Source organism: Malania oleifera, chromosome 10 (assembly GCF_029873635.1).
Source record: "Malania oleifera isolate guangnan ecotype guangnan chromosome 10, ASM2987363v1, whole genome shotgun sequence".
NCBI classification, from domain to species: domain Eukaryota; kingdom Viridiplantae; phylum Streptophyta; class Magnoliopsida; order Santalales; family Ximeniaceae; genus Malania; species Malania oleifera.
The window spans coordinates 4,578,926-4,605,264 of NC_080426.1; the positions used below are offsets into that span (position 1 = coordinate 4,578,926).

General features: G+C 35.8%; 1 long non-coding RNA gene across 7 annotated transcripts in view; it reads right to left on the reverse strand.

Annotated features, from left to right (window-relative positions):
* LOC131166484 (uncharacterized) overlaps positions 1-20,883 on the reverse strand; it is a 45,905-nt gene extending 25,022 nt beyond the window's left edge. For 4 of the 7 annotated variants that reach the window (XR_009139866.1, XR_009139867.1, XR_009139869.1 and 1 more), the window contains exon 1: positions 20,444-20,819. This is a non-coding gene — a long non-coding RNA (uncharacterized LOC131166484). Of the gene's footprint in view, positions 1-15,907; positions 16,318-20,443 lie in introns of those variants that run through there. The other 3 variants (XR_009139863.1, XR_009139865.1, XR_009139868.1) reach the window with 3 other exon arrangements.
* Positions 20,884-26,339: the final 5,456 nt, after the last annotated feature.

Consider the following 26,339-nt stretch of genomic DNA (forward strand, 5'->3'; position numbering starts at 1 on the left):
GGGTGATAGCAATAACAGCACTACTACTATATCACCCCCAACTGGCGACTAAATTAATTTTGAACATACCAGCTTACAATTCATAAAGGGAATAACCACTTTTGTGAAAGATCAAGTCACATTACATCACACAACCAAGACAAGGCAAGAAGAATGAACCCAGAGGAAACAAATTCTTTAGAAAAGAGAGAGAGAGAGAGAGAAAGAGAGAGAGAGAGAGAGAGTATACTTCAGAACATTTTGCAAGGCCAGTAGCCACTGCAATCCTTTTTACAGACAACAAGAGACGAAAATTATACAAAATTAACAAAGAAACTTTATCCAATTTATGTGTTCCTTTGATTTCTGAAATGGGCATACAACACAGTCAAGGGCCACCAAACAACTTCTTCTCTCTCTCTCTCTCTCTCTCTCTCTCTCTCTCTCTCTCTCGCTCTCTCTCTCGGATAAAAGAGACTTCATCAACCAAAATAAAATGAACAAAAAAGGAGAATAAGACATCCACATATGAGGAAAAAAACAAATAAGAAATAATAATCAAGAGAGGGGTCTATTGATTTTTGGCTCACTGTCTGCAAACAACTTTAACAAGGAACCAGCTGGGGAAGAAAAACTATTTATCATTCACAGGTTGCTTGAAAATACGAAAGCATATATAGCATGCATATCAGCTGCATATTGTTGATATATGGTTGAAATTTGAAAAAATCACATATCAATGATTCACAAATTGGTTGATGACAATGCTGAAGGTGAAGTGGGAATTAATGTACTGGACAGTGAAAAACCTCCTCCAGGGGATGGCAAAGATGTTGGGAAATAAATGTGGATTGAGATAAAATCCTGGTTTTGTTTGGTTCTCCTTTTTTCATATTCTGAATTTAATTATTTTATCAGCTTATTACAAGATTTCAATTTATGTCTTTGGGGATGATAATAGTTGAACTAACAGTTGCGCATTAAAAAACTCATGAAGAAATTTGAAATACCCAGGTGATTAGTCAGGTAAGAGAATCTACAGTAATATGAAACCATGCACTAGGAATTTACTTGGAAGGGGTAAAAATATATATCGTAGGCAAACAAAAATAATAATAACTATAACTCCTCTCCCCCCCGCCGGGTCCAAAAAAAAAACCAAAAAACAGAAAGGTTCAATGCGTTCTGTAATTCTGTTTATGACCAAACCACAAATATAGATTGGATGGAAATAGAGTATCTGGAATCTGAAATGCCTTTTTGTCGGCTTTAATGTAAGCAGTGCTTTTGATATAATTCAATTGTTTAACTGGCTTGTGAGAAATAAGGATGCATTACATAATTGCAAACAAGGAACACATTGTCTATATGCAGCGGCATAATTGTATTGGATCGGTTTTAGACTCTTATTTGGTATTAGAGCATAATCTATACCTCTGCCTTGGCGATTTTCAAAAAGAATTTTTTCCTCTGAAAATCTCTGTTTTTGGGCTATGAAGATCTAAAATTTAGATCTACTTTCATGATTGTTTTTTACGTACAATGAGATTAGAAATCACTAGTAAGTTAGATTTCTAAGAATTCTGTGATTTAAAACAATGATTTTGATATCCCGATGGTTGATTCTCAATCGGGTCTTGAAGCCGGGTCATGCGGTACAAAATGACCTGGCTGAAGGTAGAAGACAACTAATCTCATTTTGATCTGGCTGAAGGTAGAAGACAACTAATCTCATTTTGATCTTTCAGGACAAAATCTGTCTGCTTTGGGCCTGATTTAGATGTGAACTGTATTTTATTTTAAGGCCAAAATTTGCCAGCTTATGGCTCTGGTTTTGGGCCAATGTTACTGTGCCTATGCTTATATTCACTCCTGCATAAACTAATCATTTTATTTTGTGCACAATATAATATGAAATATTTTGTGCATAAAATGTGTTACACTTGTGTTGGTTAAATTATGCAATAGATAACTATTTTCATAATGTTTTAATGTTTAGTGATCCATATAATTTTAATTAATTAGGGATTAACCACAGCATCTTTAATTAAATAAAATTATATATTATGCTATGTTTAGGATCACATAAAGTATTATAGACATTAGTTGTAATTAATTATACTTAATATAATAATTTTTTTCCCACAGGAATTTTTATTATATTTTTATAATTAATTAAGATAAAATTTCAAATTACTTTTCCATAGCATACCCACAGGAATTATGGATTAGAAAATAATTTGATCGTTTTATCTTAAAGTTTAAGATAGATTATCAAATTAATCTCACAATATTTCCCACAAAATTGTGAGTTAAGTGCATAATTTGATAATTATGTTATATGGTATATATATGAATCTACTTGAATTTAAAATTTATCCCACATGCAATTTTAATGTCATTAGATTCAATTTTTTGCATGATTTACATTGGTAAAACATGAAATTCATTTATTTAGGCCTCAATTAACATAAGCATGCATTTCAAAATTGTATGCACCTTCACAACCTGTAAATTTCTCTAATATTCGTTGTGATATTCCCAATCTCAAGTGTGATAACTTAAAAGAGTGGAAGGAGAAAATTCTCCTTCATTTAGGGTGTATGGACATTGATTATGCTATTAGGAAAGACGAACCACCTACAACTACTAATACCACTACTCCAGAAAACATTGCACTTTATGAATGATGGGAGCGATCTAATCACCTCAACGTAATGTTCATAAAGACTAAGATATCTACTGGTATACGTGGTTTGGTCAATCAGCATGAGAAGGTTCGTGATTTGCTAAAGGCCATAGATGATCGGTTCGTCACTTCAGATAAGGCACTTGCAAGCACCCTAATCATGAAGTTCTCATCCATGAGGCTCACCACTGTGAGAGGTGTGCGCGAGCACATCATGCAAATGAGGGACATTTCAGCTCAATTGAAGAATCTTGAGGTTGAGATGTCAGAATCATTCCTTGTGCACTATATCCTGAAAAACTCTCACAACAATACCGGCCCCTCAAGGTCTCGAACAACATGCATAAGGATAAATGGTCAATCAATGAACTCATGACCATGTGTGTTCAAGAGGAAGGGAGGTTGGTAATGGAATTGGGAGAAAGTGCAATGTTGGCAATGCAGGGAAAGGACAAAGCTCAAGCCAATAAAAAGGGGAAGGGTAAAATAACTCCCCAAGCTGATATTAAGAAGGAACCACACGTGTTTCTAATGTTAAAAGAAGGGACACATAAAGAAGGAATGTGCTAAATTTAAGAAATGGCTAGAGAAGAAAGGGTACGTGAAACCTAAGGAAGCCGGTGGGAAGTGAGCACGACATCTATTCAGGAAACAAGATGCGTTCACAAGTGGAGGCTGTTGGAACATGCAGTTTAGTTTTAAGTAGTGGTTTTAATTTAAATTTGGAAAAGGCATTTTATATTCCAAGTTTCTCAAGGAATTTGATTTTTGTTTCATGAGTTGTACCTTTGGGTTATTCTTTTACTTTTCCAAAGACATATTTCAGTTTGTTTTATCAATCTGATCTTGTTGGGAATGGTACATTGTCTGATGGTCTTTTCTATATTGAATTGCAAAATGATACAACTCATAGCTCTATGCATGTTCACGCTGGCACTAAAAGATGTGTTATTAATGAGGATTCCTCTATGTTATGGCACCGGAGGTTGGGACATATCTCCATGGAAAGAATTAAGAGATTGGTAATTGATGGGGTACTTAGTACTCTTGATTTTTCTGATTTTGAAACTTGTGTGGATTGCATTAAGGGAAAGCAAACCGACAAGACAAAGAAAGCTGTCGATAGGAGTTCGGACATATTAGAGATCATACAACTGATATATGTAGTCCAGAGATGGACTCACATAATCAGAAATACTTCATCTCCTTTATAGATGATTACTCACGATACATGCATCTCTACTTGCTTCATAACAAGTACGAAGCATCGGATGCCTTTAAGATTTTTAAGGCTGAAGTAGAGAAACAATGTGGAAAGCAAATTAAGATCGTGAGATCAGATAGAGGTGGACAATATTATGGTAGATACACAGAGGATGGACAAGCACATGGTCCGTACGCAAAGTTTCTTCAAGAGAATAGGATGGTTGCTCAATACACCATGCCTGGTTCACCAGACCAGAATGGTGTAGCAGAAAGAAGAAACCAAACATTATTGGACATGGTGCGGAGTATGCAAAGCAACTCTAATCTTCCTAAATCCTTGTGGATTAAACCACTAAAGACAGCAGTGTACATATTAAACCGAGTTCCAACCAAAGTTGTTCCGAAAAACACCATTCAAGTTATGGAAAGGTTGGAAACTGAGTTTGCGACATGTGCGCGTTTGGGGATGTTCGTCTAAAGTAAGAATTTATAATCCACAAGAAAAGAAACTGGACCCAAGGACCATTAGTGGGTATTTAAATGGATATGCTGAAAGGTCTAAGAATACAGATCTTATTGTCCATCTCATAGCACTAGGATTGTGGAATCAAGAAATGCGAAGTTTCTTGAAAATGACTTGATTAATGGGAGTGATCAAACCAGAAACATAGTTTCTGAGAATGATCATTCAGAATCTCAACATTTCACCTCAAGTGATAGACTGATTATTGTTCACAGCACCCCTCAAGTACAAACTGGTGTTGAACATCCAATCGTTGAAGTTCCACAATCTGCTGACAATATTCCAGTAGATCAAATAGTTCAAGAGAAACCAAGAACTTTTGAACAACCAATTGAACCACATACTTCTCTGGAAGATGATGGTGCAACATTAAGAAGATCTACTAGAACGAAGGGATCAGCAATTCCTAGTGATTATGTCGTGTATCTACAAGAATTTGACTACAACATTGGAGCAGAAAATGATCCCGAGTCTTTTTCGCAAGCCATGAGTTGCAAAGAATCAGAATTATGGTATAATGCCATGAAAGAAGAGTAGAAGTCTATGAAGAGTACCAGAGTCTGGGATCTTGTTGAGTTTCCTGATGGTGCAAAAGCCATTGGATGTAAATGGGTATTTAAGACAAAGAAAAACTCGTTGGGCAACATTGAGAGATAGAAAGCAAGACTCATTGCTAAGGAATTCACTCAAAAGGAATAAGTCGATTACACAAAGACCTTTTCTCCTGTATCTAAGAAAGATTCATTGCACATCATATTGGCATTAATAGCCCATTTTGACTTGGAGTTGCAACAAATGGATGTGAAAAAAGCATTTCTCAATGGAGATCTAGAGAAGGAAGTTTACATGAAACAACCTGAAGGATTCCCCTCTAGTAATTATGAGCATTTGGTTTGCAAGCTCAAGAACTCCATATACAGTTTAAAACAAGCGTCCTATCTATTGTATTTTAAATTCCATGATGTAATTTCTTCATTCAAATTTTGTAGAAAACATCATGGATCAATGTATATACCAGAAGGTTACTGGGAGTAAGATTTGTTTTCTTGTTTTATATGTACATGACATTCTACTAGCAGCCAATGATAAGGGTTTGTTGCATGACGTGAAACGTTCCTCTCTAAAAATTTCAACATGAAGGATATGGGTGAGGCATCTTATGTCATTGGCATTAAGATCCATAGAGACAGATTTCAAGGCATTTTGGGTCTGTCTCAAGAAACCTATATCAATAAAGTTTTAGAGAGATTTGGGATAAATTACTGTTCACCAAGTGTAGCTCCCATTGTGAAGGGTGAGAGGTTCAATTTGAACCAATGCCTGGTGTAAAATGGGTATGGTCGGCCTAGTCCTACGGTCAACCCTCAAGCAAACACATACACATAAACACTTTAATTCAAGAATTTAATCAATCAATCACAAACATTATAAATTATGCGATGATTCACATGTTGTAAGACTTTTGAAAAGGTGTATGATTTTATCCAAAAATTAAGTCTCTAGTGTTCCTTTATCAAGGAATCAAGTTTTATGTGGAAAGATGTTATTTTCAAAATTCAAGAATGCAAGTTCTAATTTAACAACTTAGTATTATTAAGATTGATATTAACAAGTGACAATATTGAAAACTAAGGATTCAAGTGGACTCCTATAATATGGGATTCCAGGCTTCAAGCAATGACTCACACAATCAATCAAGGATTTAATAAAAGAAACGAGTTTACCCAAGAGAATTGTTGGATGATTTGACGTTGTTTGACACGAGCTTAGACCACACCAGAAGTCCTTCAATCAAGCTTTGGCCTTTGAAACACAAAGATGAAAAGCGAGTATGGATGTGTAGAGAGAAGAAACCGTGAGGGTGTTTAGAGGGGGACGCCATATGGGTGTGTACGGTGGGTGGCCGTGTGGGTAAGAGAGGGAGGAGGGGGTGATGGTGATGTTGGATAGAAGGGTCTCTCACCACTTGATCTCTGGCGAGAAAGATGTAGTCTCACACATTACACAATCACAAGATTGGACAAAACTTCAAGCTTCAACAATGAAGTTTTCTTCAATATTCAATCATAGACTAATTTGAGTTCTTAGAATGAGAAAGGATATAAAGACTAGCATGGGGGACAAAGCATTAAACACTGTCACAACTCTCACACGAGCATGGGAGACAAATCATTAAACACTCTCAATAACTCACACTAAAGACAACCTAACACAATTAATACTTACTAAAACACAAGAAATTCCAATTCATAGACACACAACTCAAGCTTAGTTGTCTTGCACTACTACAATTCAAATTTGAGACTCAAACATGGCCAAAAGGAGGCCAAAATCGTGTGGCCTATGAAGCCTAAAACCATGTGGGGCCCACATAGGTCTTGGGGCTTGATCTTGCTTCAAAATCTTCACTTGGGTCTTCATGCACCTAATAGTCTTCAAGAATAAATATCTAAGTCTTTAAATCTTCCATCAAAAGGTAGATGATCTTCAAGTAATTCCATGTGTACCTACAAAACAATTATAAGTAATAGTGGACATCGGGAAGTCGTCCACGTGTCACCATATCGTCAAAGGAGATAGTCAAAGCATGATGATCCCCATCATCTCTCCCGGGCCCAAAAGAATTCTTTTCCGAAGAATGAGAAGTGATGTAGTTTGAATACAACTCCGGGCTGAGACAAAGGAGGTCCTCTTTAAGTATCCAACTCCTCTTGGAAAGTGGTTTGCCTCTCCACTTGACCAAGAATTTTAGTATGATCCGGCTCGTGTAAATGTAGTCTTGTCATCCAAGATCTCTTCAATCTCATCAAGCTTCTTTGGCATAGGCAAAGGTGGAGACAAAGGCAACTTTGGGTTTTCATGCTCAAGAGGAGTGGGGAATAGAGTAGGATCATCTGCAAGGTTAGAATTGGAAGACTCCACAAAAGATGATGCTTCAAGAAAGGGGGTTATATTTTCAACATTAAACACGTTACTTATACCAAAATCAATAGGAATATCAAACATGTAAGCATTAGAACTAATTTTCTTTAAAACTTTGAAAGGTCTCATCTTTTTGGCATGCAACTTTCTTACCTTTTCTACCGGAATCCGCCCGAGACGAATACGAACCATAACCATATCAGCTTATGAAAATTCTTGCAACCTGCAATGTACATCAGCACTAGATTTCTAATGCTCATTGCTCAAGTTAATTTTCATTCTTATTTCAAAGTGTAAATCATGTATGTGTTTTGCAAATGCATCAGCTTGCTCACTCACTCTAGTTTGTAGGGGTAATGGCATGAGATTTATGGGTTTCCTAGGTTGGTAACTAGTGACAACCTGAAAAGGACTCAATCCTGTGGTTCAAGACTACATTCACACGAGCCGTATCATACCAAAATTTCTTTGTCAAGTGGAGAGGCAAGCCATTTTCCACGAAAAGTTGGATACTTAAAAAGGACCTCCTTCATCTCAACCCGGAGTTGAATTCAAAGTACATCACTTCTCATTCTTCAGAGAAAAATTCTTTTAGGCCTGGGAGAGATGATGGGGATCAACATGCTTTAACTATCTCCTTTGCCAATATAATGACACGTGGACGACCTCTCGATGTCCACTATTACTTATAATTGTTTTGTAGGTACACATGGAATTACTTGAAGATCATCTACCTTTTGATGTAAGTTTTAAAGACTTAGATATTTATTCTTGAAGATTATTAGGTGCATGAAGACCCAAGTGAAGATGTTGAAGCAAGATCAAGCCCCAAGACCCATAGGCCACACGGTTTTGGCCTCCTTTTGGCACATGTTTGAGTCTCAAATTTGAATTGTAATAGTGCAAGACAACTAAACTTGAGTTGTGTGTCTATGAGTTGGAATTTCTTGTTTTTTAGTAAGTATTAATTGTGCTAGGTTGTCTTTAGTGTGAGAGTTTTTTAGAGTGTTTAATGATTTGTCTCCTATGCTCGTATGAGAGTTGTGAGAGTGTTTAATGTTTTGTCTCCCATGCTAGTCTTTATATCCTTTCTCATTCTAAGAACTCAAATTAGTCTATGATTGAATATTGAAGAAAACTCCATTATTAAAGTTTGAAACTTTGTCAAATCTTGTGATTGCATAGTGTGAGATTGCACCGTTCTCGTCGGAAATCAAGTGGTGAGAGATCACTCTATCCAACATCACCATCACCCCCTCCTTCCTCTCTCACCCACACAGCCTCCCACTCTAAACACCCATACGGCCTCCCCATCTAAATACACACATGGTCTCTTCTCTCTACACATCCATACCCATTTTTCATCTTTGTGTTTCAAAGCTTGATTGAAGGACTTCCGGTGTGGTCTAAGCTCTTGTTGAACAATGTCAAATCATCCAACGATTCTCTTGGGTAAACTCGTTACTTTTCTTAAATCCTTGATTGAATGTGTGAGCCATTGCTTGAAGCCTAGAATCCCATATTAGAGGAGCCCACTTGAATCCTTAGTTTTCAATATTGTTACGTACTAAAATCAATCGTAAGAATACTAAGTTGTTAAATTAGAACTTGCATTCTTGAATTTTGAAAATAGCATCTTTCACATAAAACTTGATTCCTTGATAAAGGAACACTTGGGACTTAATTTTTGGATAAAATCATACACCTTTTCAAAAGTCTTACAACATGTGAATCGTCGCATAATTTATGATGTTTGTGATTGGTTGATTGAATTCTTGAATTAAAGTGTTTATGTGCATATACTTGCTTGAGGGTTGACCGTAGGACTAGGCCGACCATACCCGTCCTACTCCTAGGAACATTTATGAAACAAGAAGCTTCCATGGGTTAGCCACATTTTATCAAAAGTTCATTAAGAATTTTAGTACCATCATGGCGCCCATCACAAAATGTCTTAAGAAAGGTAAATTCATATGGCCTAAAGCTGCAATCAAAGCTTTCTTAGACATAAAAGACATAATGACTAAAGCGGATATGCTACACCTCCCTGATTTTCAGAAATTGTTTGAAGTTGCTTGTGATGCTTCTAGTGAAGGCATAGGAGGAGTGCCTAGTCAAGAGGGTCATCATATTGCCTTATTTAGTGAGAAATTGAATGATGCAAAACAATGTTACTCCACATGTAATATAACAAAGAGTTTTATGTTGTGATTCAATTTTTGAGGCACTGGAGACATTACTTGCTCCCACAGGAGTTTGTACTCTTTTCTGATCACCAGACCCATAGATATTTTTGCACCGAAAAGAAATTGAATCATAGGCATGTAAAGTTGGTTGAATACATTCAGCAATACACTTTTGTGCTCAAACACCGAGACGATGTTAAGAACAAAGTTACTGATGCCTTGAGTCGAGTTGTGGCCACTTTACAGACCTTAGAGGTGAGAGTCATAGGCTTTGGAAGCATTAAGAGAGATTATTCCCAATGTCCTGATTTTTGTGATACCTTTTCTGACTTGTTACAGGGACTTCCTAGATCTCATCCTGATTTTTGTGATCCATGGTGGATTTCTATTTGAAGGGACTAGGTTAAGTATACCCTCTACATCTCTACGTGACCAGTTGATATGGGAATTGCATGCAGGTGGTGTTGCAGGTCACTTTGATAGAGATACGACCATTGTTTCTGACAGGGATGTGAAATTTGTGAGTTATTTTTAGAAGACCTTGTGGGCCATGTTAGGCACCAAGCTCTAGTTTTCTAGTGCCTACCACCCCCAAACTGATGGACAAACTGAGGTGATTAATAGGAGCTTAGGTGACCTATTAAGATGTCTAGTGGGTGAAAACATAGGTTCCTGAGATTTGTGTCTTCCTATGGCTGAATTTGCATTTAATAGTTCAGTGAATAGAACCACAAGATTGAGTCCTTTTCATGTTGTCACTAGTTACCAACTTAGGAAGCCCATAGATCTCATCCCATTACCCCCACATGCTAGAGTGAGTGAGCAAGTTGATGCATTTGCAAAGCACATACATGATTTACACTCTGAAATAAGAATTAAAATTAACTTGAACAATGATCATTATAAATCTATTGCTGATGTACATCGCAAGTTGCAAGAATTTTCAAAAGGTGATATGGTTATGGTCCGCATTCGTCCCGAGTAGATTCCTTTAGGAAAGATAAGAAAGTTGCATGCCAAAAAGATGAGACCTTTCAAAGTTAAAAAAAAAAAAATTAGTTCTAATGCTTACATGCTTGATATTCCTATTGATTTTGGTATAAGCAATGTGTTTAATGTTGAAGATATAACCCCCTTTCTTGAAGCGTCATCTTTTGTGGAGCCTTCCAATTCTAACCTTGCAAGTGATCCTACTCCATTCCCCCATTTCTCATAAGCATGAAAACCCAAAGTTGTCTTTGCCTCCACCTTTGCCTATACCACAGAAGCTTGATAAGATTGAAGAGATCTTGGATGACAAGACTACATTCACACAAGTCGGATCATACCAAAAGTTCTTGGTCAAGTAGAGAGGCAAGCCACTTTCTGAGAGGAGTTGGATAAAGAGGACCTCCTTTGTCTCAACCCAGAGTTGTATTCAAAGTACATCACTTCTCATTCTTCAAAAAAGAATTCTTTTGGGCCCAAGAGAGATGATGGAGATCAACATGCTTTGACTATCTCCTTTGCCGATATGGTGATACGTGGATGACCTCTTGATGTCCACTATTACTCATAATTGTTTTGTAGGTACACGCGAAATTACCTGAACAATTTTGAAGACTTTATTATTTGTGGATGCATTCTTGAAGATGATACTTTATGTTGGACTTTATATTTTGCATGGACACTTTAATTTGGACGTAGACATTTTATTTCAAGACTTTATGGACTCATGGATTGAAGATTTGAAGACTTAGATATTTATTTTTGAAGACTATTAGTTGCATGAAGACCCAAGTGAAGATGTTGAAGCAAATCAAGCCCCAAGACCCATGTGGGCCCCACACAATTTTATGCTCCATAGGCCACACGGCTTTGGCCTCTTTTTGGCACATGTTTGAGTCTCAAATATGAATTATAATAGTGGATGACAACTAAACTTGAGTTGTGCGTCTACGAGTTGGAATTCCTTATTTTTTTAGTAAGTATGAATTGTGTTAGGTTGTATTTTAGTGTGAGAGTTATTAAGAGTGTTTAATATTTTGTCTCCCATGCTAGTTGTCATAACATTTCTCATTGTAGAACTCTAATTAGTCTATGGTTGAATATTGAAGAAAACTCCATTGTTGAAGCTTGAAGCTTTGTTCAATCTTGTGATTGCGTAGTGTGAGGCTACATCTTTCTTGCCAGAAATCAAGTGGTGAGAGACCACTATATCCAACATCACCATCACCCCCTCATCCCTCTCTCACCCACATGGCCTCCCCCTCTAAACACCCACACAGCCTCCTCTCTCTACACATCCATACGCACTTACATCTTTATATTTCAAAGCTTGATTGAAAGACTTCCGGCGTGGTCTAAGCTCGTGTTGAACAATGTCAAATCATCCAATGATTCTCTTAGGTAAACTCATTACTATTCTTAAAATCCTTGCTTGATTGTGTGAACTATTACTTAAAGTCTAGAATCCCATATTAGAGGAGCCTACTTGAATCCTTAGATTTCATTATTATCACTTGCTAATATCAATCGTAAAAATATTAATTTGTTAACTTAAAATTTGCATTCTTGAATTTTGAAAATAATATCTTTCCACATAAAAACTTGATTCCTTGATAAAGGAACACTTGGGACTTGATTTCTGGATTAAATTATACACTTTTTCAAAAATCTTACAACATGTGAATCGTCACATAATTTATGATGTTTGTGCTTAGTTGATTGAATTCTTGAATCAAAGTGTTCACGTGTATGTGCTTGCTTGAGGGTTGACCGTAGGACTAGGCCAATTATACCCGTCCTACATCATCAAGTGGGCTCCTCTAATATGGGATTCTAGGCTTCAAGCAATGGCTCACACGATCAAACAAGGATTGAAGAAAAGTAACGAGTTTACCCAAGAGAATGGTTGGATGATTTGACGTTGTTCAACACGAGCTTAGACCACGCCGAAAGTCCTTCAATCAAACTTTGAAACATAAAGATGAAAACCGGGTATGGATGTGTAGAGAGAAGAGACCGTGTGAGTGTTTAGAGGGGGAGGTCGTATGGGTGTTTAGAGTGGGAGGTCGTGTGTTGCCAAAGGGAGGAGGGGTGATGGTGATGTTGGATAGAGTGGTCTCTCACCACTTGATTTCTGGCGAGAACGGTGTAGCCTCACACTACGCAATCACAAGATTGGACAAAGCTTCAAGCTTCAAGAATGGAGTTTTCTTCAATATTCAATACAACAACAACAACAAAACCAAGCCTTAGTCCCACTAAGTGGGTCGGCTATATGAATTCTTTTCTGCCAATTTATGCGATCATGAACCACTTCTTTTGATAGATTCAAGGATATTAAATTCTTACCCACTATCTCCTCCCAAATTATTTTAGGTCTACCCCTACCTCTTTTACTGCCCCCCATAGTAACTAAGTCACTCTTCCTCATAGGTGCACTATAAGGCCTACGTTGCAAGTGTCCATATCATCTGAGTCGTCCCTCCCTTATCTTATCTTCTATAGGAGCTACACCTTAACTTGCCATGAATATGTTCATTCCTTAATTTATCTTTCAATATTATACCACTCATCCATCTAAGCATTCTCATCTCAGCAACTTTTACTTTTTGGATATTATGTTTCTTCGTCGCCCAACATTCCGATCTATATAGCATAGCTGGTCTTATAGTTGTCTTATAAAACTTCCCTTTCAATTTTAAGGATATTCTACAATCACATAGCACACTTGAAGCACTTTTCCATTTTACCCAACCTGCTTTAACTCTATGCATTACATCATCTTCAATTTCTCCTTCAGCTTGCATAATAGATCCAAGGTATCGAAATCTACAAGTGTTATTTATTTCTTCATCATCAAGTTTAACTTTGTCTCCACTAAAATTACATTTCATATATTCTATTTTATTTCTACTTATCCTAAAGCCTCTAGATTCCAAAACTTCTCTCCATGATTCTAACTCAACCACTACTCCGTACCTAGTTTCGTCAATTAATACAATATCATCTACAAACAACATACATCATGGAACCTCCTTTTGAATACTCTTAGTCAATTGGTTCATCACTAAAGCAAAAAAATAAGGACTCAAAGCAAATCCTTAATGTACCCCTATGGTAATTGGAAATTCTCTAGTTTCTCCATCTATAGTCCTTACACTAGTCATTACTCCATCGTACATATCCTTAATGACATCGGTATACCTACAACATACACCCTTTTTTTCTAAAACCCACCATAGAACTTCCCTAGGTATCCTATCATATGCTTTCTCAAGGTCAATAAATATCATATGCAAGTCCCTCTTCTTTTCCCTAAATTTTTCCATTAATCTTCTTAAAAGATAAATAGCTTCTGTGGTAGATCTCCCAGATATAAAACCAAATTGATTTTTTGAGATCTTCGTTTCTAACCTTAATCTTTGTTCAACTACCCTTTCCCATAATTTCATCGTATGACTCATAAGTTTAATTTCATGATAGTTATTACAATTTTTAATATCTCCTTTATTTTTATATATAGGTATTAAAGTACTTTTCCTCCATTCATCTGACATTTTCTTAGTTTTTACAATTATATTAAATAAATTAGTTAACCATATAATTTCGTTATCACCCAAGCATTTCCAAACTTCAATTGAGATGTTATCCGGTCCCATAGCTTTCCCATTTTTCATCTTTTTTAGTGCAACTTAACTTCGTTAACTCTAATTTTGCAAATAAATCTTATATTTTTAGTCTTTTCCTCATTTGACAATTCTAAGTTTAAGCCTTCTATTTGGTTTTCGTTAAAGAACTTACTAAAGTAACTTCAACATCTTTCTTTAATATCTTCGTCCTTAACCAAGACAATATCATCCTCGCTTTTTATACATTTTATATTTCCTAAGCCCTTGCTCTTCCTTTCTCTAACTTTAGCAAGTTTAAATATATCTCTTTCCCCTTCTTTTGTACCTAATCTATCATACAAACTATTAAATAATCTATATTTAGCTTCACTAACGGTCCTTTTTGCATCTTTTTTTGCCTCCTTATATTTTTCAAAGTTATCTCTGTTTCTACATTTTTGCCACATTTTATACCAAATTCTTTTTGTCTTTATTATTTTTTGTACATCTTCATCCCACCACCAACTCTCTTTGCTATTCGAGAATCTTCCCCTTGATTCACCTAAAATCTATTTTGCTATCTTTTTAATAGTGCTAGCTAATCTATTCCAAAGAGTATTTGTATCTATCTCATCCTCTAAGGTCCAATCCCCATCTTTGATCATTTTATCTTTAAATTTTATTATATTTTCTCCTTTTAGGTTCCACCATCAAGTTCTCCTACACTGGTTTATTTTATCATTTTTCTTCCATTTTTTAATACATATATCTAACACTAAGACTCTATGTTGTGTGGTTAGGCTTTCACCTAGAATAACTTTACAATCCTTGCATGATAAACGATCTACCCTCCTAGTTAAAAAAAAAAATCTATTTGACTTCTATTTTGTCCACTTTTAAAGGTTATTAAGTGTTTTTCTCTCTTCTTAAAGCAAGTATTCATTATACTAAAATCAAATGAAATAGCAAAGTCTAAAATCATCTCCCTAGACTCATTTTTGTCTCCATATCCATATCCTCTATGTATCCTCTCATAATTTTTATTATCTCTTCCAACGTGTCCATTCAGATCTCCTCCTATAAATATTTTTTCAATCCCTCCTATGCCTTGTATAATACTATCCATATCTTCCCAAAATTGTCTCTTAAGATTTTATGCTAAGCCAACTTGAGGAGCATAAGCACTAATGATATTTATTATCTCTTGTCCTAATACCATCTTAATTTTTATAATTCTATCGCTTACTCTAGTTACATCCACAACACTATCTTTTAAGTTTTTGTCTATAATAAGGCCTACTCAATTCTTATGTTTTTCTTTTCCAGTATATCAGAGTTTAAATCCTGATTTATCGATTTTTCTAGCTTTCTCCCCCACCCACTTAGTTTCTTGAAGGCAAATTATATTAATTCTTCTTCTAATCATTGTATCCACAATTTTCATGCTTTTACCCGTAAGTGTCCCTATATTCCAAGTTGCTAATCTAATCCTAGTTTCCTGAACTAACGTCTTTACCTGCCTACGTCCAGAATGATGCAGGAACCCTCACATATTTGACACCGTACCCAGGCGCCGACACGGCGCGTCGCTTCGGGGCAACAACCTAACCCACCCTCGCCCACTTTTCACTACACCCGGGTGGTTCAAGGGCAACACGTCGCTCGTAGGGGACACTCCAACAAATATTCGGTAAAGATTCATATCATAGTGATCTGACAAATTTTAAGCTGGCTGTCAACTACCTAACGCAACCCTCCTCCTTAACCTGGGCTTGGGACCGGCTATGTGTGAAAAAATTAGGACATTAAGTGCATCACAAACGGAGTTTTTCTTCAATATTCAATCATAGACTAATTTGAGTTCTTACAATGAGAAAAGATATAAAGACTAGCATGGGGGACAAAGCATTAAACACTCTCACAACTCTCACACAAGCATGAGAGACAAATTATTAAACACTCTCAATAACTCTCACACTAAAGACAACCTAACACAATTAATACTTACTAAAAAACAAGAAATTCCAACTCATACACACACAACTCAAGCTTAGTTGTCTTGCACTATTACAATTCAAATTTGAAACTCAAAACATGTGCCAAAAGGAGGCCAAAACCATGTGGCCTATGGAGCATAAAACTGTGTGGGGCCCACATGGATCTTAAGGTTTGATCTTTCTTCAACATCTTCACTTGGGTCTTCATGCACCTAATAATCTTCAAGAAAGGGGGTTAGATCTTCAACATTAAACACATTGTTTATACCAAAATCAATAGGAATATCAAGCATGTAAGCATTAGAACTAATTTTCTTTAAAACTTTGAAAGATCCCATCTTTTTGGCATGCAACTTTCTTTCCTTTCCTACAAGAATCTGCCCGGGACGAATACATAACCATATCACTTTGTGAAAATTCTTGCATCCTGCGATGTACATCAACACTGGATTTATAATGCTCATTGTTTAAGTTAATTTTCATTCTTATTTCAGAGTGTAAATCATGTATGTGCTTTGCAATTGCATCAGTTTGCTCACTCACTCTAGCCTGTGGGGATAATGAGATGAGATCTATGGGCTTCCTAGGTTGGTAACCAATGACAACCTGAAAATGACTTAATCCTATGGTTCTATTCATGGAACTATTAAATGCAAATTCAGCCATAGGAAGACACAAATCCCATAAACCTATATTTTCACCTATAGACATCTCAATAGGTCACCCAAGCTCCTATTAACCACCTCAGTTTGTCCATCAATTTGGGGGTGGTAGGCACTAGAAAACTGGAGCTTGGTGCCTAAGATGGCACACAAGGTCTTCCAAAAATAACTCACAAATTTCACATCTCTGTCAGAAACAACGGTCTTGGGAAGACCATGTAGCCTTACAACTTCCCTGAAAAAAGATAGTGGCAATTTTACATGCATCATGTGTCTAGCTGCATGGAATAAAATGTGACATTTTAGAAAATCCATCCACAACAACAAAGACAGAATCATTTCCTCTAGAAATCCTAGGGAGTCTTAAAACAAAGTCCATACCAATGTCCTGCGAAGGGGTATGAGGCACAGGTAAAGGAATTTTGCTTTCTACCCTTTGCAGTTTGGCATGTACCACAATGAGACATAATTCTAGCAACATCCCTTTTCAAACTAGGCCAAAAGAATCTATCCTCTACCATGGCAATGATCTTATCTCTACCAAAATGACCTGTAGCACCACCTGCATGCGATTCCCATATCAACTGGTCACGTAGAGATGTAGAGGGTATGCACAACCTAGTCCCTTTTAATAGAAATCCACCATGGATCACAAAATCAGGATATGATCTAGGAAGTCCCTGTAACAAGTCAAAAAAGATATCACAAAAATCAGGACATTGGGAATATTCTCTCTATGCTCTCAAAGCCTATGACTCACCTCCAAGGTATGTAAAGTGGCCACAATTCGGTTCAAGGCATCAACAGCCTAATTCTCAACACTAGCTCTGCGTTTGAGCACAAAAGTGTACTACTAAATATATTCAACCCACTTTACATGCCTATGATTCAATTTCTTTTGGGTACTCAAATATCTAAGGACCTGGTGGTCAGAAAAGAGTACAAACTCTTGTGGGAGTAAGGAATGTCTCCAGTGCCTCAAAGATTGAACCACAACATAAAATTCTTTGTCATATGTGGAGTAACGTCGTTTTGCATCAATCAATTCCTCACTAAAGAAGGCAATAGGATGCCCCTATTGACTAAGCACTCCTCCTATGCCCACACTAGAATCATCACAAGCAACTTCAAATAATTTCTGAAAGTCAAGAAGGTGCAACATAGGTGCTTTAGTCATCATGTCTTCTATGTCTAAGAAAAGTTTTGGTCACAGCTTTAGACCATATAAATTCACCTTTCTTAAGACAATTTGTGATGGGTGTCATGATGATACTAAAGTTCTTAATAAACCTTCGGTAAAATGTGGCTAACCCATGGAAGCTTCTTGCTTCATGAATGTTCCTAGGAGTAGGCCAATTTGGAATGGCCTTGACCTTTTTAAGGTCAATAGAAACTCCACTTTCAGTCACAACAAATCCTAAAAAAATTACCTATGAGATCGTGAAAGCACACTATTTCAAGTTTGCATAAAGTTTTTGCTCTCTTAACACTTCAAACACTCTTCTCGAATGAATTAGATGCTCCTTCCTTGTTTGGCTATAAATCAAGATATCATCAAAATAGACAACAAGGAAGTGCAAAATGAAAGGTCTCAAGCTTTGGGTCTAGTCCTCTCATATGATGTAGCTCCCATTGTGAAGGGTCATAGGTTCAATTTGAACCAATGCTCGAAAAATAGTTTTGAAAGGGAACAAATGAAGAACATTCCATATGCTTCTGCTGTCAGAAGTCTGATGTATGCTCAAGTCTGCACAAGGCCTGACATTGCATTTGTTGTGGAATGTTGGGACGATATCAGAGTGATCCAGGTATAGACCACTGGAGAGCTGCAAAGAAAGTGATGAAGTACCTTCAAGGAACCAAAGACTACATGCTAATGTATAGACAGAAGGAAAATCTGGAAATAACTGGCTACTCAGATTCGGACTTTGCTAGCTGTGTTGATTCACACAAATCAACATCTGGATATATTTTTACGATGGCCAGTGGAGTCGTGTCTTGGAGAAGTTCTAAGCAAACCTTGACTGCTACCTCCACTATGGAAGTTGAGTTCGTTTCCTGTTTTGAGGCCACTTCACATGGTGTATAGTTAAGGAGTTTCATATCTGGGCTTAGAATCATGGATTCCATTTCTAAGTCATTGAGAATACACTGTGACAATTCAGCCGCTGTCTTTGTAGCAAAGAACAACAAATGTGGTAGTCGAAGCAAACACATTAACATCAGGTATTTAGCCATAAGAGAACGTGTTAAGGAAAATAAAGTGGTCACTGAGCATGTCAATACTGAGTTGATGATAGCTGATCCTTTGACTAAGGGCATGCCACCGTTGAAATTCAAGGATCATGTAGTGAAAATGGGACTTGCTTCCATTATGTAATTTTTAGTTGCATGGACAATGTTATTTTAATGAAACTCTTATTTATTATGATGTTTTCTCATATTTTTGTGCACCTTAATTTATTTGAGAAAGTTCATATATATAGGGCCAAGAATAAACATAAGGTTTATTCATTGAGTAAGATTGCCGCATATAGAGTAATGCTTGGGAAATTAAATGCATTGTAATACATGGAAGGTAATACTCACTATTAGAGTACTTATCACCATGATTTGTGTTTGTTTCTTAAGAAATATAATGAATGGGACTAAGTTAAGACATTAAGTTAAACGTATGGACCAAGTGGGAGAATGTTGGAGTTTCAGTTTTGAAACTCCGAAGGTTATTATATACTTAATGTTGGAGTTTTAGTTTTAAACTCCCAAAGGTTATGGGAGTTTGTTTTTGAAACACCAACTATGGTCCAACATTGAAGGAGTCACCACCATGATCTGCTACGGTTATCCATGGTCTTCTTTGATTTGTGGCAATAAAACAGCATGAAACCATTTTTTTTGAGTTTGATGGGACTTGGCTATTATATATACTGTTTTTGGTCCCTAGGCTCACTCACTTGCTTCCTTAGGATATAAACAACAACAAAACCAAGCCTTACACCATCATAATTAAATGAGGTTAGAGCTTGGAAGCACCAAATCACAGAAAGAAAGACAGATTGCAAGTTTTCGGCAATGGCCGGAGGTAACTCATGATCTATGGCTCTTGCATTTTTTTTTATTTTTTTTTTTTTGTGATTTGGTGCTTCCAAGCTCTAACCTCACTCAATTATGATGGTGTATATCTTAAGGAAGCAAGTGAGTGAGCCTAGGGACCAAAAACAGTATATATAATAGCCAACCCCCATCAAACTCAAAAAAAAATAGCTTCATGCAGTTTTATTGCCACAAATCAAAGAACCATGGGTAACCGCAGCGGATCATGGTGGTGACTCCTTCAATGTTGGACCATAGTTGGTGTTTCAAAAACAAACTCCCATAACCTTTGGGAGTTTAAAACTAAAACCCCAACATTAAGTAATAATAACCTTCGGAGTTTCAAAACTGAAACTCCAAAAGTGAAAAATAATGATGCATTACATAATTGTGAACAAGGAACACGTTGTCCATATGCAGAGGCATCAGATCATACATCTAGATCTGAATCAGTTTTTACAAGGACTATTCGTCCCTAAAAATCATAACTATCGCAGCAACTGCATCCAACATACACAGACAGTTGAAATGTACAAAAATTATTTTTACGTACAAATAGAATTACAGCAGAGAAGTAAATGGGAATTCAACCTGGTTTTGCAGCATAGTGCAACTGGAGCAGCCTGGTTTTCATTGTAGTTTTAATTATCATTGAAGTGATAGGCTAAACAATCGGAAATCAATCAGTCACCCCGCGCACAGAAACAAACAAATCACGACATGTGAAGCAAACACTGCTTTTAAAATAGTTCAAAACGGAGGGCTGTTTCCATGAGAGAGAGCTGAAATACGGCAGAACGGAAAGGGCTTCAGCCCCAAGCTGCCGGCAAACCAGTGGCTTGCGTCTTCAAAAAGACACGGAGAGAGAAATCACCTGAGAAGGAAACATACAGCGTCAGTGGCGCCCTCGGCGACGGAGGAGGAGAACTGCAGCGGCGGGAGGAATCCTTCCTTGCAGGTTAGGGATGCAATTTGAATGAAGGGATTTTCACCTCTTTATAAAAAAAAATTAAAAATACCGAACCACGGACACATCATGTGCGTGCTTCAAAGCTACTTTATTTTTAAAATTTTGTAAAAAATATATATAAATTAACAAAAAATTAAATAATATAATGACAGTTTGAAAATGAATAAAGGGAAATAAAAACTACTAGTGATTAAATATGGATTGTAATATATTTTGTACACTTATACTGTTCATTCTTTTAACAAATAAAAATATATCTTATTTAAGGTTAATTTTGAATTTTAGAAATATGACACCAAATAAGGGACTTGTAGTAGTATATAAATAAGGAAAGAAGTGTGATTTTCATTGTGACATTTTTTTAATATTCTTAAAGATAACATTTTAAAATTAAAGAAAAATATGGTTTTTTTTTTTAAATAATGGTCAAAAAGTAATGAACGGGAATACTTTTGTTATATGAACTTAAATTCTCGGGAGAATACAAGATTATATAAGGGAAGTGGTCATTTTGTATACTTATTCTTTGAACTATTTTACATTTTTTAAAAAAAATTAAATATTTACAATGCAAAGATTTTGAGTTTTCGCATTATTCAAGGAGTGACAGAATAAGTCTTGTTTATAATTTTTTTTAAATATTTATTTGCAAAGCATAAAATTGGAACTTTAAACTTAAATAAAACATAATATCAATTTTTTATTAAACTTTTTTTAAATATTTTCATAAATATAAATTCAAATCCTAAAACTTGCTCCCAAACACTACTTTAGAGGCATTAAATTTTAATATTTCTTTTTGTAGTTTTCTAATTAAAAAATGCTCAATAATAAGGTCCGGTATAGGTTGGGCTTTTCATGGTTTAGGTATTTGAATCCAATCTATATGTATGGAACTAGACCAATCCCATAAATTTTGAGATTTTATAAATCGAACACTAGGTGAATTGACTGCATAGTTAACCAAGTGTTAGGTTCGGATATCCAATATAAATTGAAGGCTAACCATCCTTCATCTACACAATAAACAATAGATTTAAAGAAGGCACATTTGACAACAAAAAAAAAAAATCCAGATCCGCAATGATTTTAAGGTAGGGAAAGCACTGTTGAAGTGAAGGTTTGAGATCAACGAATAGTTAAATCATATCTACGAGCATTTTAAAGGAAAAGGAGGCCTGAGAACGATGATTGAGTGGTTGAGGTTGTCAAAGAGGTTGTGAGGCGGAGGAGGAGGTGGTCAAGAAAAGGTTCAACATTGTTGCAATGATAAAATTGTGATGGGTAACAAATAGCAATGGAAATCTGAGCACAATCTGACGAATATCTAAGTAGCAGCTTGGTGAAGAGGATTTTGGGGGCTTAATTTTTCTTTCTTTTGAGTTATGATTTGGCGTGGTTAGCCACACACTGTCTTTACCTCAATAACCAATTAAATATAGCCATGTTTTTTTAAAAAAAATTGGATCTTAAAAGGCATTATATATATATATATTTATATTAATATAGTTTAATTATATATAATATTATAAATAAATATGTATATATTTGTTTGGTTTGAGTAATTGTCGATTTATGATCAATACAAATTGAAACTGAACTAAACAAATTGATTAATAAAATTTTTAGTTTAATTTTCTAAATTGGCTCGATTTTCAAATATTTTTAAACAATGTTAATTATAGGTTCACAAGAAAGTATCTCACTAGGTGAAGCGGTTTGAGTCTCGTATTATGTAGCATGACTAATTTTTTTTTCTCTCAAATTTTTTGCAAATAATCCCTTTTCTTTTTTATTTTTCTCTTTATTTCTATTTACTTTTTTAGGACATCCTTTTTGTATTCTCCTAACTCAAAACCAACCACACAATAAAATCAAAGATAAGTACATGCAAAGATAAGTACACAATTCTGTTTGCCTTTACTTTGATTCCACATTTCTTCATGACAAACCTGAGATATGCAAAGTATATATTGCATTAATTTTTTTTTTATAAAAAAATATAAAGTAAAGGAAAAAATTGGCACATATACTTAACTTGGCAAGGGATTATTTTTATGTCATTATTTTTATATGTTTGTGTATTTGTAAATTATAGCATTATTTTGAACATTTTGAGAGTTCATCAAATCGCCATTAAAATAAGTATATGGGAATATGTCATTCATAAAAGATTATTGAATGAAAGTTTCGTATCTCGTGTGCATCTGTTAGTTTTTAGAGATTGTACAAGATATATGTGCTAGGTTTTTAGAGTATGAAATTTGAATTATATATTTAAATATTAATATGCTCAGAACAAATATAATAGGATTTAATATTATATTTTATCTAAGTTCAAAATCTCTCCCAAATATAAGATTATGCTATTTAAAATTTTTGATATTTAACCATAAATATTTTTACTTTTAATTTATATATTTTAATATTTTTTAAAAAATTAAAAATTAAACTACACTTCCACAATTAACATCCATGGGTCGCTATTAAAGTTTTGCTACAATAAACCAAGATTCACTGTCATAATTGAATGGCCTGAGGCTGATTTTGACACCTTAAAACCAACCTTCGTTTGGCAGGGAGGCAGTATTGGGCATTACTATCTGAAATCTAAAACAAAAAACAATGAGGATTTGTTAATAGTCGCCACAACAATAATAATAATGATAATAATAATAATAATAATTTATTTGAAAAATTTAATCCATAACTATAATTTCTTTAAAAATCATATATATCACGTAGTAAAGATAATTGGCGAATTTAGTGTTCTAAGATCACAAGACAAAGACACAAGATGTATTGCAGAAGACATTATAATCACATTAGATATTATTGATCCTAATTCTAACTTGGATGTCAAAAAATACTCCAATGTAGCTAGTCCCGAATGTATCAAACTCTTTTTGTTTTGTTTAGTTAAAGATGATTGTCAACTTGATTTATCATTTGACATGAGTGTCAAAAAGGACTACCTGTTGTGTAGCTGGAGTCAAGAGATGCACGTGAGCTGTGATCTGCAGAACTGCAAGCTGAAGACGCGTCCACGACATATGTAATAACCCGAAATATGAAAAATGGGTTTAAATATTAAGAGAGAGGGCAAAATTAAAAATTGCCGGGTCAAAGGGCTATAAAAGGAAATTTCATTTGCTTCCTCATTAAGAAATCTCAAATATCTCTCTCTCTCACTAAACCTCTCCCTACTCCTTCTCTCTAAAATTCTTCGTCGATCGTTGACGGAATAGAAGCTACCACAAGGATCGTGGAAGGATTCTCTACAATTTCTACAGATCGAAATCTCGTTTCGGAGATTTTTGGGTTTCAGCGTAAAATCGAGGTAAGGCTCGGTTTTCAATTATGATCCTATAGATTTGTAGGTAACTGTCTTGTGAACATATATTGTACTGTGATTTGTAACTTTTGGAACTCGGTTCGCTGTTTAGGGACCTTAGAGTTTGGGATTTGCTTACGAGATTAAGGTAATGGGAACTATGTTATATTGGTTATTTTTTAAATCGGATTCGGTGGAACTGTGGTCCACGGTCCTGTGTGTGTTTTGACTACTCATTTGGGGGGATCTAACGGGGAAAACTATAGGTTTTTCATTATTACAGTTTTGGGAAAAAATGGACGACGGGCTGAATCCCGGGTTTTGTTGAAAACCGAGTATATGTGTGGTTTATACTGCGTGATTGGGATGACCGTGCCTTGACTTGTTTAAACTGTATCTGTTTGGAAAACCATGATTTAGATTACCAAATGGGTGTGGTTTGTTTGGTTATATAAGCATGCATGTTTGTGTGATATGTTGAAATTCTAGTAGGAACGCGGTTCCGAAATTGTTCCAAGTACTGAGAGTGTCCGACTCTATATCCGAGGGCGTGAGCCTATTCCAGTAGATCAGGCCAAAGGGTGTGGATCCACCAGTTTAGCATCGGTACGATGCCATGGGAGTCAGGGACTAGCCATGTGCCCGTGGCGCCGTGTTCGCGGGTTGGCTACGGGTCAACGCCATATGTCACGGACCGACTTTGGGCTGAAGAGTGTGACGACACTGAGGATTACTGATCATGTGTATGTATTGTGACAGGGCTGCGTATAAATGGCCACCGTATGTGTGCGTGTATGCACTATGTAAATTAGTACTGGAATGCATTTAATTGCGTGTATGTTGTATCATGATAACACTCAAATGCCACACACCGATATAACATGCGTTCTTCCTTACTGAGAGGTGTCTCACCCCTACTATACGTACATTTTTACATGTTTTTCGGGTAACCGGAACTAACGTCCTGGTGTAGGGAGCGTAATGGTCGATGTACCGCGTTAGCGCTTGGGTAAGTGCTATGACTGTAGTTTTGTTGGGTTGCCATTTTAAGTTGTATTTGGGTACCCAATTTGTACGTTTTGTTAGAGCCATATTATGCTCTTTTATAGACTCTGGTATGGTACTGGATATGTTGATATAAAATGACTTTTTCCACTGTGTATATAAATATGATTGGATGTGTTTAGGGTGCTTGGGAACCCCACGGGGTCGGACCATCATCCTTTGTACTGTATCTTTGATGTTTTGTATGATACAGGAACAGGTTAGATTACAATTTTCACCCCCGGGTCCCATTTCCTGGTTCGGGGCGTGACAACATAGCCGTAATCTGCGGCTATTGAATGAAGATGATTAACTGTAGTTCTTCAATTTCATTTATTGTAATTTACTCCAGCTATCTATAAATAGAGAATAACTGTTGAGAGGTTAATATACAGAGAAGAAGGAGAGAATGTAGAGGAGTGAGGAAGAGAGAAGAGGAGAGAGCTATCTGAGAGATTGTATTCTTTCTCGGTTGTATAGTGGATTATGGTGTGCTCCATAGACATAGGTCAATCTAGACCGAATCACGTAAATTTCTGGTGTCTCTCAATTTTTCTGGTGTTTGTTTATTGTTCACAGGGTCGTAACACTACCAATGCTATCAGACCCAAGATTTGTCAAACATTTTTTGTTTTGTATAGTTGAAAATGATCGTTAACTCGATTTGTGAAAGGTAAAATGAAGCTCAATTTTCACGTCAACACCAATAGCAACAACAACGATAACAATAGCAATGGAAACTTGCTTGTTTTTCCATTTCAATTTTTTTTAATAATGTAAATAACTTGGAATTAAAGTAGATTTGAAAAAATCCTGGCTATGGAATTTTTAATAATTGATCCACAAAAATAAATGAAAAAAGCAAAATAATTTGAAAAAATGAAAATAAAATAAGAGTTTAAATGGTTGCTTCGTTATTATACTAATACATAAAATAATAAACAACCAAAAATTCAAAAGAAGAGAGAGACGGGGGGAGAGAGAGAGAGCTTTGAGGGGTGTTGCCACCAATTTTTTCTAAGAGAAGATTGTTTTGTAATTAGTTATTTTTGCATTTTAATTAGGAAAAATCAGATAACTTTATTAGAAAATAGATTGTTCAAACCAATGAAATTTCTTAATTTGTAATAACGGGTTTT